The sequence below is a fragment of the Aedes aegypti genome, chromosome 3 (genome assembly GCF_002204515.2).
Source record: "Aedes aegypti strain LVP_AGWG chromosome 3, AaegL5.0 Primary Assembly, whole genome shotgun sequence".
NCBI lineage: Eukaryota > Metazoa > Arthropoda > Insecta > Diptera > Culicidae > Aedes > Aedes aegypti.
This window is the reverse complement of record NC_035109.1, coordinates 43,677,759-43,694,825: the sequence shown is the minus strand read 5'-3', so window position 1 is coordinate 43,694,825 and position 17,067 is coordinate 43,677,759.

The following is a 17,067-nucleotide window of genomic DNA, read 5'->3' as shown; positions in this document are numbered from 1 at the left end:
AATTTAATTAATTTGAAGGCTTTTCTATTATCACAATTACAATATTAGTCGAATGATGTAAAGAAAACCGATTGCGATTTCAATGATAAACTTAAAATTATATTGCATGTACAAGGTGTCCACTTTATGGAATGAACAGTCCTTACGCTAATGCTAAAGCCTGTTCGAGCTAGTCGCGTGTTGTTTGTCTACTCATATCGGCTTTTCCTCAGCAAACACTACATTGAACGGAATCAGATGAAGTTAAAGGTTGGTAAATGGCTGGGCATGGCGTACCATTGGTACCTCGCGTATCTGAAGGAATAAAATAGACTACGCTTTCTTTTCGCGGTAAGCCGGGGTACGAGAAACCTTAGGGAAGACCAGGTAACTAACCCCGTTGAGAATTTGGTCGTTTGCTGACAGGGAAGCGGGGAGGGGGCTTCTGCTTCTGCAAACCTGGAGCGTCTGTACTTCATGTTAGAAGCGGTTTACAACAGCGTCTGTTCCCCATGTCAGGGGCGGCTGATCATCTTCCGAGAGTTAGAAAATAACTATAAGCAACGAATAATTAATGAGCGACTACAAACCGGGACAATCCGCGCAGATCACAGCGACGTAAAGGGATTAGTGATTGGAAGCTCGGTACGTGGAACTGTAAATATCTCAACTTAATTTGGAGCACACGCATACTCGCCGCCGTGCTTAAAGATCACGTACTCGGCATTGTAACGTTGCAGGAAGTGTGTTGAAAAAAAAAATAAGACGCGGACACCGTTTTCAACCATTTAGCTGCACAGACTGTAACTAAACATTAGACAACGGACAAGCATGCTCCAGTGGCACAGCCGAGAAACATTCCTGACGAAAAATTTCAATGGCTGAAGCGGGAATCGAACCCACACCCCATGACACGATGCGCTTAAATGCCTGACGACACTAACCGCACGGCCACGAGGCCCACTAAGTGTTCAAGGGATCAATGGTGCGAATGTTTAGAGGTAACCATACCATCTACCAGAGCTGCGGCAACACACGAACTGAGCTTTTATAGTGATATGCATAGGTGCGTGATCGAGTGATTGTCGATCAATGAGAGAAAGTGCAAGTTGAGGTTCAAAGGCCGGTTCTTCAACTTCAGCATAAAAAACGTGCACAGCCCTCACTCCGGAAGCAATGATGATGATAAAGACGATTTTTACGCGCTGCTCGAACGCGAATACAACAGCTGCCAAATCCACGACGTCAAAATCATTAGAAGAGATCTAAACACTCAGGTTAACCAGGAGGAGGAATTCAGGCCGACTATTGGAAAGTTTAGTGCTCACCGGCTGGCGTACGAAAATGGTTTACGACTAATTGATTTCGCAGCCTCCGTAGCACTTTCTTCCAGCACAGTTACACCTGGAGATCACCGCAGCAGACAGAATCGCAAATCGACCACGTTCTGATTGATGGACGGCACTTCTTCGACGTTATTAACGTCAGGACCTATCGTAGCGCTAACATCGACTCTGACCACTATCTGGTTAATCTGCGCCTAAAACTCTCAGCTGTTAAAAACGTACGATACCGACGGCCGCTCCGGTACGACCCAGAGCGGCTTCAGTATCCGGATGACGTAGCTGAATACACGCGGCACCTCGTGGCTGTATTACCAGAAGATGGTGAGCTGGATAAAGCCTCTCTTGAGGACTGCTGGAGAACAGTGATAGCAGCCATCAACAATGCAGTTGAGAGCAACGTTGGGTACGTAAGACGGAATCGACGGAACGATTGGTTCGACGAGGAATGTAAGTAGATTCTATAGGAGAAGAATGCAGCATGGGCGGTCATGAGGGACTCGGCAGAACGTGGAACGTTATAGATGGAAACGGCAATAGCAGACTCTTTTGGGTGAAAAAACGCTGCCTGGATGAGACGGAGTAGAAGGAGATGGAACAGCTGTGCCGGTCACAAGAAACACGTAAATTCTATCAGAAGCTCAACGCATCTCGCAACGGCTTCATGCCGCGAGCCGAGATGTGCAGGGATAAAGATAGGAGCATTTTTGAAGACGAGCGTGAGGTGATCGAAACGTGGAAGCATCATTTTGACGAACACCTGAATGGCGCTGAGAGCACAGGCAATGAAGGACGGGATAACGGAGGAAGTTCCCTTATCAGTACTGCGGGCGATGGAAACCAACCAGTCATAAACTTGAGGGTGGTTAAGGAGGCCATTCGCTAGCTCAAGGAGTGCAAGGAAGGGGTAATATGCCCCATCTACCAGGAAGGCGACAAGATAGGTTGTGAGAACTTTCGAGCGATTACCATTCTCAATGCGACCTACAAAATAATATCCCAAATGTAGTAAACGAGCTCGTGGGAAGTTATCGAGCCGGTTTCGTTGACGGCTGATCTACAACGGACCAGATCTCTACTGTACGACAAATCCTCCAAAAATATCGTGAATACCAGGTCCCAACGCATCACCTTTTCATCGATTTGAAGGCGGCATACGATAGTATTAATCGCGTATATGTATATAAAATCATGGACGAGAACAGCTTTCCCGGGAAGCTCATGAGACTGAAAGGAGCGACGATGAAAGGAGTGCAAAATTGTGTGAAGGTTTCAGGTGAACACTCCAGTTCGTTTGGATCCCGCCGGGGACTACGACAAGGTCATGGACTTTCGTACTTGTTGTTCAATATTGCGCTAGAAGCTGTTATGCGGAGAGCCGGGCTTAACAGCTGGGGTACGATTTTAACGAGATCCTGTCAATTAGTTTGCTTCGCGGGAATTATGGACATTGTCGGCCGAACATTTGAAAAGGTGGCAGACCTGCACACCCGACTGAAACGCGAGGCAGCAAAAGTTGGACTGGTGGTGAATGCGGCCAAGACAAAGTACATGCTAGCTTGCTAGCTCCGATACGTTCGAGGTGGTCGGCGAGTTCGTCTACCTTAGATACTTGCTGATGGCTGACAATAACGTTAGCCGTGAATTTCGGAGGCACATCTTCTGTGGAAGTCAGGCCTACTATGGCCTCCACAAGAAGCTGCGGTCAAAAAAGATTCACCTCCGCACCAAATGTATTATGTACAAAACGCTCATAAGGCCGGTAGTCCTCTACGGGCATGAAACGTGGACGATTCTCGAGGAGGACTTGCAAGCACTCGGAGTCTTCGAACGTCGGGTGCTAAGGACGATCTCTGGCGGTGTGCAGGAAAATGGTGTACGGTGGCAAAGGATGAACCACGAGCTCGCCCAACTCAACGGCGAACCCAGCACCCAGAAGGTGGCCAAAGCTGGAAGGATACGATGGGCAGGGCATGTTACAAGAATGCCGTACAACAACCCTGCAAAGATGGTGTTCGCTTCGGATCCGGTTAGTACCAGAAGGCGTGGTGTGCAGCGAGCAAGGTGGGCGGATCAAGTGCGTATCGATCTAGCGAGCGTGGGGCAGAACCAAGGATGGAGTGATGCGGCCGCGAACCGAGCATTGTGGCGTGACAATTATTCAGTGTTATCTGTTTAGATGTTAACTTAATAAATGAAATGAATGAGAACTTCGGTCGAAGCTCATTCACGACAGTCTCTGCGTTGCAATGTAGGATCTTTCGATGGTAAAGATCGATCAATAAATGGGTCACATGGTGTTTCCGTGAAAGTATAATATGATACCTACTTACTTTAAGTCAAACGTACTCACCCGAGCCTTCGGACCTTGGATCCAACGACTTTTTGTGTCGAAACAGGGTCCCTTCAACTGCCCTTGAAAATTGGGCCTCACCCGAGGATGAAAGAATAACTCGCCAATAACTTATGCATACCATATTTTGGTATCATACCACAATTAGGTATTGTTCAGTAGAGTGATGCAAATTTAGAAATGTTTGCTCCCCTATGCTTAAACGATTTTAATTATAGTAAATAGCATCCTCCCAAAGTTTGAGGTGATTCGGAAGAAATTTGGATGTGCACATGCCATTTGAAGTTTGTATGGAGATTACTATGGAAAACGCCAATATTTTGTGTTCGGCTCTCTATCTCTTCGTCATAATATTTTATGGAAAAGTGAACAAATGCTTCTTATGTGAAATCCTCCTAGCTACAACTTTGCCGAAGACCACTTTTTGATTGGACGTCAGGATAAATTGTTATTCATCATCATAAAGTTGGTTTGCATGTAGCATGCTTCACCAACTGTTCGGCAGGCAACAGTGGTGCTCCTGGCGCGAAGAATACCGTTTTGACTCATATTCCGAACACTTAAGGCCGACAGTGACTTCAAATGCATCTGATTGCCATAAATTAGCTGATATTTTCGTAAATTTAAATTTCTTCGCAAAGCCTAACTGTTAGCTGCTGAGTGTACCAGTAAAAATGTTGATTTAATTATTTTAGTATTGTTTTTACGTAAGAGTATGGAACAACATTTTGATTCAAATGCCGTACACTGTGTTAATTCTGTCTCATATTCCGAACACCTTGATTCAAATTCCGAACAGCACGAATAAATCGTATCAAATAAATAATTTCGCAAATAAATTTATCTGAGCTTGTTCTACTGGTCTCAAACTAGATAATCATCACTACTCCCGCAATATAAATTATATTTGAGACGTTAAAGATGAACTGTAATTGACTGCCATTTTCATGTTATTTGGTGACATATTTCAGCGAAACATTTCAACCAAATCGCCATACAAAAACCGAGTGTTCGGAATATGAGTCTGTTCGGAATTTGAGACAAAACGGTAGATCAAAGTAATCCAGGCTACTATGCTCTACAGCAAAAAAGCAGTATTGCTCTGAATGTAATTGAATGATCATCTAAGCATGATTTAGACTTTGTTATCAATAATAACAAATTATCCTTACGTCCCATCAAAATGTGGTCTTCAGCAATGTTGTAGCTGGGAAGTTTTCACATGAGATGAGTGTGTTCACTTTTTCATAGATTATTATGACGAGCAGTTAGAGGACTGAACACAAAAGGTTTGCCTTTCCCATAGTAATTTCCATATAAACTTCAAATAGCGTGTGCACAACCAAATTTCTTCCGAATCACTTCACATTTTGGGAGGATCATTTTCACCATAATAACCATCGTTTAAGCATAGGGGAGCAAAAACTTCAAAATTTGCATCAGTCTATTGTTCAGTTATCAATACCTCATTTTGGTATTATAATGGCATTTAAAAAAAATGTTTAAAACAATTAAAAATACTTCATTTTAGTATTTGACAGCTATTGAGGACTGCTGGAGGTATTGAACTAGTATTGAAAAATTTCACTTTTATATGAAAATCCATCAAGTATTATTTAGGTATTACAATACCTGATCTAATTATCAGCTTGGTATTTGTAGAATATGCAGAAGGTATTATTTGAGGTATTTTACCTCTTATGCAGGGCTCATTCATACCTCATTCAGGTTGTAAGTATTGGAAATTATCTGGTATGGAATACCTCAATTTGGCATTCAGTAGTTATTTTCTTCTGCTCGGGCATGTTCCTTCGCATTTCGATTTGGACGAACTTTGCAGACGAAGGCCGAGCCAAAGGTTAGCGCGTCCATCAGTAAGACCTTTGGGCCGATGTTATCGTCCCTCTTTGAGAAACGAATGAAAAAGGGTAGCATCGATGATCATACATCAATCTTCCTGCAAGTGTTGAAGTCAGGATTCGCCATTTGGTAGCGATCCTATATCCAATAGTACATAGGCTGTGGGCTCTTATTCGTAGACATCGACTACCATGACCACCACCGTAGTCAAGAGCGTTGAGACAGTTGAGATGAATTCGAGCGAACCATCCTGCGACAGCTGTTACTTCGCTGGATGGACCAAGCAAAGGGGTTTCGCCCCCTACTTTAGATGCTCCTTTCTGCATTTTAGATAAACCATGGAATGATGACGCTTTGAACAGTACTTGAAATAATACTTAAAGATTACCTTGCGTGCAGAAGTGGTTGCTTCAAAGTTCCTTATTCCTTACAACTTCCTTGCTATCATTGGGGCCTTGACTGTTTAAAAATAAGGCAATGGAAGATTGAATGAGAATATTAAGACTTAGATGAATTCTTGAAAGTAGTTAAAAAAATTTGAATTAACATTCAGTGAAATCTGGTGATGTCTGTCAGAATCAATTGAGGATTGCTTATAGGAATTCAAAGAGGAAATCTATAAAAAAAAAACTTTGAAGGGAAATGCTCCAATCTGACTGGGGTATCCTTCTGACTCCGCCCATGGACAAACCCTGTAGCCGGACCGTGCAAGACCGTGTCTTACAAGGTGCGCGAGCATTCACGGATTCTCGCAATTGGCTCTGCGCACGCCAATTACAAGCCATCAATTATGACGGTTGAACACATTAGACGCAAGACCGAAGCGCACAAGTGCATCCAGGCAGCCAGGCTGCAGTCCGCTGCTAACGTCGTCACACGCATCAAGATGCACTCCTAAGGTACCTATGGGCACCCAACTACAACAGTCGTTAACCACAGCACAGCACAGTCAGTCACTCAAAGGGAGGCGCAGTTAGTTGCGGTGGACCGTGATGGTGTGTCGTTCGCGCTACTGAACTGGACTGACTGAGCAATAATTCTACACTTTTAATAAATGCATACACGCCACCTAATGCGATGCTCATCGACGGACTGCCTCTGGTGTGTAGCGTGGTTGCGGCGGCGGCGGCGTGGCCATTCGATCGTTCATCTGCCCATATAGATTGTTGCACGCATCGTCGCTTGGATGATATTGAATTAGCAAAGCAAAGCGCACACGCGACTGATTGTTTGCTGATGCGAATGATCAGGCCGCTCGCTCGCTCGCTGCAAGTATCAGTGTCGTTTGAATGCCTAGCTATCGGTTGTCCAAGATCTTGACGATGTGGAGGTAATTTGATTGGAGTTGGTGATTGGTTTAGATTTGGGTTTTATGGGTCTTTGTATTTGTGGCATTGCAAATATGCAGTTCTAGTCAATTCGTATAGCATCGAAATTTGAACATAATTATAGTCATAGAATTTTCTGTCTACATCTTTTGCTTTCAATTGACTATTTCGATACAGAAAGAATTTGTAAGCAACCATTCAAACTTACAAATAATTGATAGGGAGCTGAGAGGATTGAGAATCGCCTCATGGAATATTTGAAATGTAACAGGGATATGATCAGAATCAAAATCAGCGTAAGTAACTAATTTGCTACAAAGGCAACGAGAATCGGTAAATAACAAATCAATCGTAGAAGGGTTTCTAGAAGATGAAAATCAAGTATGGCTATCAGGTTATTGAATTGAGGAATATCCTAAAGAGCACTCATCAAATAAAATAATGTCGTTGGAATTATTTTGCGAAGCATTCCATGAGTGAAAGTCACCAATGACAAAAAATTTTTTTTTTTTTCTAAGGCGCTCCGTGCTTGTGGCCACTACTGCGCCGGACTCAGTTGATCTTGTAGCTTCTTTACCGATACAGATCTATTTTAAACTTATCTATATTTTACATCTAGTTTCACGCTCTCCTCTCTCCTCACACCGAGCAGGTAGGAGAGAGCTCTGCTATAAGTGAGGCTAGCTGCCTGCGAAGAGGGTCAGTTTGTCTCAGTCACCATCTGATACTGACGGAGGATGGATGTGCTCCCCAAAGCACGGTCCTCCGTGAGGCGTCTTCTGGTGGCTGGACGGGTTTTTTGTGTAGGGGCTGGGAATCGAACCCATGACCTTCCGCTTATGAAGCGAAAGCGTAACCTCAAGGCTACAGACCCCCCTAAAAAAAAATAAAAAAAAATTGACTTATCGTGAGTCAATTTCCGAAAGTAAGTTTAAAGCAAATAAACTTGCTGCCCAGTGTATTGAAAAGGCAAATAGGCAGCTATGAAAGTATATCTAGAAAATCTGTGTTTCAACAGAATCATCCAAAGTTTCAAATGACGAAAAGAGTTGATGTTTTTACGCTAATGAATTATGTTAGTGACTCCACCACATGCTCCATTCGGTAGATCATTACGATAAACAAAGTTTGAATGTAGGTTCCAAATAGGATTCAGTAGAAAATAAAAAGCATGTCCACTTTACCATTCCAAGAACGAGCTATCCTATTCAAAATATATTAAAACAATATTTTGATTCAAGGGAGAAACGTAATTCAATAAAGATTTTATGATGTGTAGATTCAGTTTGTCTGACCGAAATAGCATATTTTTTCTAAAAGTCTCTTTCTTCCTACGTATTTTCTTGATGTAATGTTCAATAATCTAATAAGCATCACAAGTTGTACAACAAATTCTCTAAAGGGTGTACGTTATCACATTGCACCACTTTCAAATGGCTGTAACTTTTTACCCGTTCCACTGAAATTTCGGGTATAATTTGTTTAATGTGTATTTGTTTACGCTGTGTAAGTTTTACTTGAAGATGTGCAATCGTTGTGAATATTGAGTCAGTAGAATAGCAGTGACGCACAGAAATTTTGTGCACGTACCTCGAAAATTCGGATCTATCTCATCGTGCCATCAGCAGAGAGCTGGTAATGGTACATTCTACGGTTCCACTTTTGAAATCGGCACTACGATCGTTTGATCATCGATCGGGAAGAAAAAAGTGACAAAAATGGATCTCCGTATAGTGTTAACGATCACAAACGGGTAGATCAAGCTTTCAAGAGGAATCCCAAGAATGAACTGAATCTATCCAAAACTTTCGTGCAAGATGCGAAAAACGCGAAGGACTACATTACATACAAAGTGCAAGAAGCGCCTAATCGCGACGAATGGCAGAATACGGTAGGTAAAATACATCCAGCGGGGTTGGGTAGTGGCTCTTAGGGGACCCATAAGAGATGATCAACCAAATCAAACAACTGGCGAAATGTGAAGGAGAGGCTTCTGGACCTATCAGTAACCGGCTAAGGTTCCCGCCAAGGAAGGAGGCGACCAACATCAACTTAAGTGAGAACAGTGTGGGCAAAAGCCTAGACACTGTGACGACGACAGGCACTGGCCGCTCCAGTGCAACATGTGAAGTGACCGATGGCCCAGGACTAATCGAGGCCATGGATCGCAATAGGGAGTACATTCCTAAAATGCATACAGCTGCTAAGCACCTTGATGTCATTATCGAGTTTCTTCAGAGCAGAGCAATATCAACAAAGACTTGAAAACAAGTCTACAGAAATTGCGACATTCAGTTCTAGCTGCAAAACAGGACTACGAGAAAGCCAAGGTAGCAAGGTAGAAAGCAAAAGAGACACTAAGTCGTGTCAGACCGACTAGGATTGGTGAAATGATCCTAGTCTTAAAGAAGAACGCCAAGGAAAAGGGTGCAGTGTATGCTGAAGCGACTCTTCAGTGTAAAAATTTGGATGAAATCACCGATGCAGCGGAGGTCTTGGCTGCCCTCAAAGAGCAGTGTGACATCGACGTAGTCAGTAAGGCCATCCACCTTAGAAAGGGCCCGCTGGGTGGCGATCAGGCTGCCGGTCGCAGAGGCCAACAAAGCGAACAACTTGGGCATTTTTTCCTCTGTTCGGATGCGCCACTGCGACCAGTATTCAGATCTATTGTGGCATTACCCGTATCCTTAGTGTATAGTGCATGTCGCATTACTCCATTTCCATTGATAGGTAATGAAGCATCGATTTCTGTACAGTTATTGTTTTGATTCCTCAGATATTGATACAAATCGACTATGATGAAAAGGTCCCGCTATTTACACCCTTCATAGAAATTTACATCTCAGCGAAGGCGCGCCCCATTAGCAAATATAATCGATTAAATTTCTGAGGAACCAAATCGGTACTACTGATATTTGACCATGCAACGGAACTCTACCCAGACAACCAGAAGTCGCAAAGCAGTCTACGAATAAAGTCGCTTATTTGTACAAACTGTATCACTCTCGTACTACAGAGTGGATGAAATCGTTTGATCGATGAGTTTTCTCGCATAAAACGCTATTCTATGAGTTCATATGTACATTCCATTTCGTCCCGTATACTTGTACAAAGTAAATCGGATCAATCCGTAGCAGCTGTCAAATAAGTTTTGTTATGATAAATTAAGTCGCATAAGAGTACAGACTAAATCGCAAGAAAATCTACACACTCGCATTGCATGTTATGTTTCATCATATCAAATATACACGTATATCGCCTCCACTTTTGTACGTATAAGGCCTTTTCGCAACATCCTATACGTGAAACTTTGCACATATAAGCATCGCATAACGCAAAAGGTGATTTGGTTATACGTACATTCGGGTTGTCTGGGTAGTCACATCCTTGTTTCGCTTTTAGTTTAGTCCCAGAAAAAATACTAGAAAAAAAGGGCTTTATGCTAGCAGCAAAACCGAATCAAGCTAGAAAAATTGTTTAGTAATCAGAATTCACGTAAGTCCTTGAATTATTAGTACTTACAGTCCTTATTGAGTGAGTACTCATGATTGTTATCCTGGCTTCAAGTGTAGTCTCGGGACTGACCAACTCCGAGTCTTTAACCATCTGCTAGGTAAAATAAATTAATTTTAAGAAACTGTTGCCAGTAACAAGGACTTTGTATCGCGAATCCTTGAATTACCAGAACATATTACCCTAGCCCGACAAACAAGATGAGACTAGGGTTTAAATTGGTAGATCTTACTCTGTAACGCACCACGAAAAGATGATCTACCCGCGTTACGGGTAACTCAAGGTAGGCTGGTCGGTTTGCCGGCTGAGCGTACAACAGCCTCCTGAAGTTTGCTTCAAGTGTTTCGGGAAGGGCCATAAGTCGTGAATTTGCTATGGTCCCGACAGAAGTTAGATGTGCAGAAAGTGCGGCACCGATGGCTTTTGGGCAAGCGATTGTAAGCAAATCGCTAAATGGCTAATATGTGTCGACAGAGCAGACAACGGACACTTAACGGGCAGAACCAAATGTCCGGGCACAAGCGGAGTATCAAAGCAGCCAAAATAACACAGTTAATATTAAACCACTGTGATGCAGCCCAGCAGCTGCTTGGAAGTCAGTCTCGGAAACCAAGACTGATGTGGTGTTACAATCGGACCCATACCGTATACCAGCCAACAACGGGAACTGGGTGGCAGATAAGTCACAATACCTAGCAGCTATAGGGACGACAGGACGATACCCAATCCAAGAAGTAGTCTCTATCTCAAATGACGGTTTTGCGACAGCAAAAATCAACGGCGTGTCCTATTACAGTTGTTACGCGCCCCCTAAGGTGGTCGATTGAGGAATTTTCCTACATGGTCGGTCGACAGGATGATAGCCGAACTAGCTAATCGGCAGCCAGTAGTGATAGCTGCCGACTTTAATGCATGGGCAGTGGAGTGGGGTAGCCGCTGCACCAACCAAAGAGGCCAGCTATTGTTAGAATCCCTGGCCGCATTAAATATGGGTACAGCGAGTTCTTTCCGCAGAAATGGTGCAGAATCGATTATCGACGTGACGTTTTGTAGTCCTAACCTTGAAGGTACCATGAACTGGCGCGTTGATGACGGTTATACTCATAGCGATCAATCGATTCGCTATACAGTCGAAGCTCGTTATAACTACAACTTTTATAGCGACAAAAGCTCTCAAAAGCGACATTTTTCGTACCCTTGAAAAGTATTTTGGTGCTATAACTATTCTCTATAACAACTTTTCTCTATTACGACGGTCCCTTGCGATGTCATTATAACAAACTTCGACTGTAGTACAATACCAGGCGGGTGGAGGGTAGCACGATGTAACTCGAACCAAACCCGAAGTTGGAAAACAGCGCGCTTCGACGGCAAAGTATTCGCTGAAGCCTTAGACGCGAACGGAACACTCTGGAGAGAGAACAGGCCACCGGTGTACTGGTGGTGCGAATCAATTGCAAATCTTCGAGTAATCTGGCTTCGGGATAGACGAAGCACAAAGACAAGAACGCGGTGCAGCATTCAGAGAGGCAAAGTTGGCTCTCAAAAAGGAAATCAAGAGTCGAAACAGGCATGATTTGGTAGTTTATGCGAGAGTGTCAATTCGAGTCAATGGGGTGATGCCTGCAGAGTGGTAATGGCTAAGACCAAAGGTGCCATAGCGCCCCAAGAGAAGTCGCCCGAGTTGCTGCGATCGATAATCGGAGTACTCTTCCTGCACCATTTCAAAAGCCCATGGCCCCCAGCGCCGTATGCGGCAGATGAAGGAGAAGAAGTGGCGAGAGTGACGAACAAAAAGCTGGCAGAAGTCGTGAAATCATTCGCGTCAAACAAGGCACCGGGATTCGATGGTATCCCGAATGTTGCCTTAAAAGCGGCAGTGAATGCGGATGCGGACACGATGCAACGCTGCATTGATCAAGGAATCTTCCCGGATGTATGGAAGCGACAGTAATTGGAGCTACTACCAAAGGCGGTGACCCGTCGGCGTATAGACCTATCTGTCTACTAGATACGACGGGCAAGTTATTGGAGAGGTCGATTCTCAACAGGCTAGTGCCGTATACGGAGAGTGAGGATGGCCTGTCCAACAGCCAGTTTGGATTCAGGAATGGTAAATCTACTCTGGACGCTATCCAGTCGTTCAGACAGCTGAGGTAGCAATCGAGCATAGAAGGAGCGGCATCCGTTACTGCGCGGGTGTCACTCTGGATGTGAAGAATGCGTTCAACAGCGCAAGCTGGGAAGCAATATCACACGCACTTCACCGCCTCAAGGTACCGGTGCAGTTGTGTAAGCTTCTAGAAAGCTATTTTGATGGTAGGATTCTACCTAGTACCTTGAAGATCAATCCTGGGCCCGCTGTTATGGAATGCGATGTACGATGACGTACTGAGGCTGCCTCTTCCGACGGGTGTTAAGATTGTTGGCTTCGCCAACGATATCACCCTAGTGGTCTATGGTGAATCGATGGAGGAAGTAGAGTTGACAGCAGCGCACTCTATTTCCATAGTTGAGGAATAGATGAAGTCTAGGAAACTAGGACTGGCCCGTCACAAGACTTAGGTGGTGAAGGTCAACAACCGCAAGTCCGAGCAACGTTAGCTTATCTCTGTACTTGATTGCACCATAGAGTCCAAGCGATCTCTTAGGCATCTTGGGGTAATGAGCGATGACAAGGGGTAAAGGTAAAGGGGCATCTACGGCTATAGCAGCGCTTTCGAGGATGATGTCTAACAGCTCTGTTGTAATTGCCAGCTAACGCAAGCTACTGGCAAGCGTGGCGCTATCCATACTAAGATATGGAGAACCAATCTGGCCAAAAGAGTTTAGAAAGAGCAGAAACCTAAAGCGGTTGGAAAGCACGTACAGGATAATGTGCTTAACCCCTCTACCTACAGCTTCAAATTTCACCGATATTAAAATGTTCAAACCTTGATAACTTTTTTGTTTCTCTAGATTTTAAAACCATTATTTCACTAGTTCTCAAAAAACGCTTCTAGTTTCAGAATCTATATAAATATTGTTCATTGATCAACAGAATCCTGAAATATTCCGAAATTCATTGGGGGACCGACGCGTAGCCATAACCCACGTAAATATCTCAGGCTATAGGGTTTTAATCGTATTCGGATATTCACTCTTCGAAACAATACATTAATGAGAGTATGTTGTGAAAAAAAAAAATAAGCAATCTGGTGCAGCCGTCATTGAGTACTGAGCTTTCATGTGTCTGTGGTACCAGACTGGCCAAATAAATACATTAAAAACTTCAAAAAACATCATATCGTGATTGTAAGATATCTCCTTGAATACTTAACCGATTTCCATGATTTTTTCAGAATAGCTCTTTATTACCTAGCATTGTACAACCCACATTTTAATTTTTTGATAAATCTGGACAAACATTTGAAAAGGGCCCAAGAGGTCTTGAGCCTTTTTTTAGAGACGTTGCTGTTGAGCCCTTCTTAGCCCGCCCACGCAAACTAACACCACTATCAGAAAGATTGATGTTAGCTCCTCATGATAGTGGTATTGGTGAGCGTGATCGAGTTGAATTGGGCTCAACAGCGCCTTGCAAAGCCAATGTTTACCAATGTCGATGTGCCCTTTTGAAATGTTTGTCCAGAAATGGAGAATGTCGGTTCCCCAAGGAACATCGGAATATCTTCAAAACCAGATCACCACTGACAAATATCAACACAGATTATTAAACTAGAAGAGTTTTTTGAGAACTTGCAAAAAAAAATGGTGCTAAATAAAGATCGCAGCAAGCCGTGTGCGTGGGCGGCTGCGTTTTGAATTTTCTGTCGCGTTTATCTCAGTTTCGCGAATTTTTGATTCGGCTGGTGCAAAATATAATCCGCTGATGGTGTCATTCCAATTGCAAATGTTCTTGCAATAGTTTAGTTTAAGTGTTTATTTTTGCGAAAATTGAATTCATGGATTGCTTGTGACGTTCAGTATGTTAGATTTTACGGAATTCCGCTGGTGCTTCGGCTGTCACCCGGATAGATTGTAGTGTAAAGTGTGATTCTGATAAATTTCAATGAGAAAGCATATTAGTTACGGTTATGAAATCTGATAGTGACGGTCAGTGCTTTCTTAAAAAAAATTAAAAATGTGACAAAACTCCATTCGGTTATGATCATTGTGCTACACAAATTCAGAGGATATTCAAAACCAAAAGGAAATGTCCAGTTTTGCTTTTCATTGTGTGAGCTTTATTGACGACGCACAAATTCCGTTAATTAAAATGTGGGACCATCCAGAGGAAGCGGATCATTTTTCAAAAAAATGATTGACATTTTTTGCAGAGACTGAAACTTTATTCGGCGTTAAGACAAATGAATCGCTTTGGTGAGTTAGTTCCGATTAAACTAGTTATTTTCAATGCAATATGGGTTACTTCTGTATCATAGGGTTGGGTTAATTAATCTTCTCGTTTCAGACCAAAGCTTATTAGCTAGGACATAAGGTGAAAATACCTGTGCTCCATCCCAGAAAAACAAGCGCGCATAGAGTGACATTAACTTTCTCAGCTATGTCACTCCCAACGTTGATAAAAACATTTCTTTCACTCTTATACCCAATTACAAAACATATACTCAACTACACATACACTTGATTTGAATCCGGTCGCATCACTTATAGTTAATCCTAGGCCATTACCCTACACTACCCAAGTAACAATTCCACAGCAATTTGGCTTTATTGTGGATTTATTAATGTTTAAGACAGTTACGTGATTGCTATGATAGCTAGAGGCGAAATTTAACGTTGTTATAAGATGATATTTTGTAAGTCAGCTCTTAGTTGTTTTTCAACACCTTTTTGAGACAAAATATAAAGTTAAAATTTTTTGACTACAAAACCAGCATAGAATACCTCATTTAAACTGCTAATGGTGGCTGAATGACACTTATTTGTGACGGCTATGATAAAAGATTGATATAATACACCTTGTTGTCATGAAAGCTGCCCTTGAACTGATTGACTTGCACTTTAATTTTGATAACTTACCTTATTTATACCTCCTAAATCGGTATTTGGACTCTTTAGATGCATTGCAATGCATTGCGAACACTTATTCCTGACGGACAAACGACGAACTACTGTACGTTATAATTTTTGTTACGTATATTCTTCATAATAGCATGCAATAACTGCAAACTTTGTTAAATGCCGATTGGTTACCATAAAATGCGAAAAAAAAAACTGAAACACCTTCAATCATCACTTTTTGAAGCAATTTTACATACACAAATGCCGAATCATATCAGTGCGCCCTTATTTGTGTATTTATGCATGCAAACAGCATTTGTCGATGACAATCTATCAATTATGGTTCCGCCATATTAATTTCACTCAGGTTGCCATAAGTCATGTTCTAATCTACAAGAGGTTTAAGGGGAAGCGATGAAGACAACAGTGCCTTGACCATGGTTTTATGGGCGTTTATTTATAGCACCCTGGAAGAAATTTGTAAAACTAAAATTGTTACTTGGGTATATACAATTCCTTGACATCCTATGAGAGCGTCGGTGAGTCGCTGACCTTTCTTTAAGTAGATGCCATACCATCATTATCCTTCCCTTTCCTCGTAACGGAGAAGATGGGCGTGGCCGGCAATGGAAATTGTCATGTCTTTCCATCTCTGACTTCCGATTGGATTGCTATTTTTTCCGAAATAGTTTTCCATAAGCAATTGGAAGTGATGAAGTAACCAACATGACAGCTTTCAGTATGCAATCTACGAATTACTCCATTACTACGCAACGCAACGCAAAGCAACTTGCGAAAAAAGGATGCAAAAATATCGAGAAATAAAAAATATTCGGTTTGAATATTTTTATTGCAGTAAAAATGAAGCTGCCGGTAGAAGGGTTAAGAGTAAATGCTTACCGGACGGTTTCTTAAGTGGCCGTGTGCATCATAGCCGGGGTGACGCCAGTCGGGCTAATCATCAAGGAATATGTTCAATGCTTCAACCAAAGAGGTACCAGAGGAGTCCGCGACACGTGTAAAGAGGAAACGCTCATAAGCTGGCAGCAGGAATGGGATAACTCCACTAAGTGTAGATGGACCCATCGGCTAATACCAAATGTGTTAGATTGGTATGGAAGAAACCATGGGGAAGTGAACTTCTACCTGACGCAGTTTCTGTCAGGACATGGTTGCTATAGACAGTACCTGCATAGGTTCGGGCACTCAGAATCTCCTGCGTGCCCTAATTGTGTTGGTGTGCAGGAAACAGCGGAGCATGTCATGTTTGATTGCCCCCGTTTCACTGTTGTGAGAGGTCGCATGCTCGCTACATGCGGAGGGGACACGTCCTCCGACAATATCATAGAGAGAATATGTGCGGATGCCGAGTGCTGGAATGCAGTAACTACGGCTGTCACTCACATTATGTTAGAATTACAGCGCCTATGGCGCGCCGACCAAGAGTTGGCTGCAGAGGATAAGCCCTGCCGAGGCTGGTCTCTTGTAACATTGTTTAAGGATTGTAGGACATTTCCCAGAAAGTCAAACCCCAGAACGACATTCCCCAGACTGACGTTCCCCAGAATCCAATTCCCCAGAATGGGACATTCCTCAGAAATCCATTTTCCAGAAAGGGACATTCCCCAGAAAATCATTCCCCAGAATGAGACATTCCCCAGAATAGTTTTATACATATTTTGGGAAG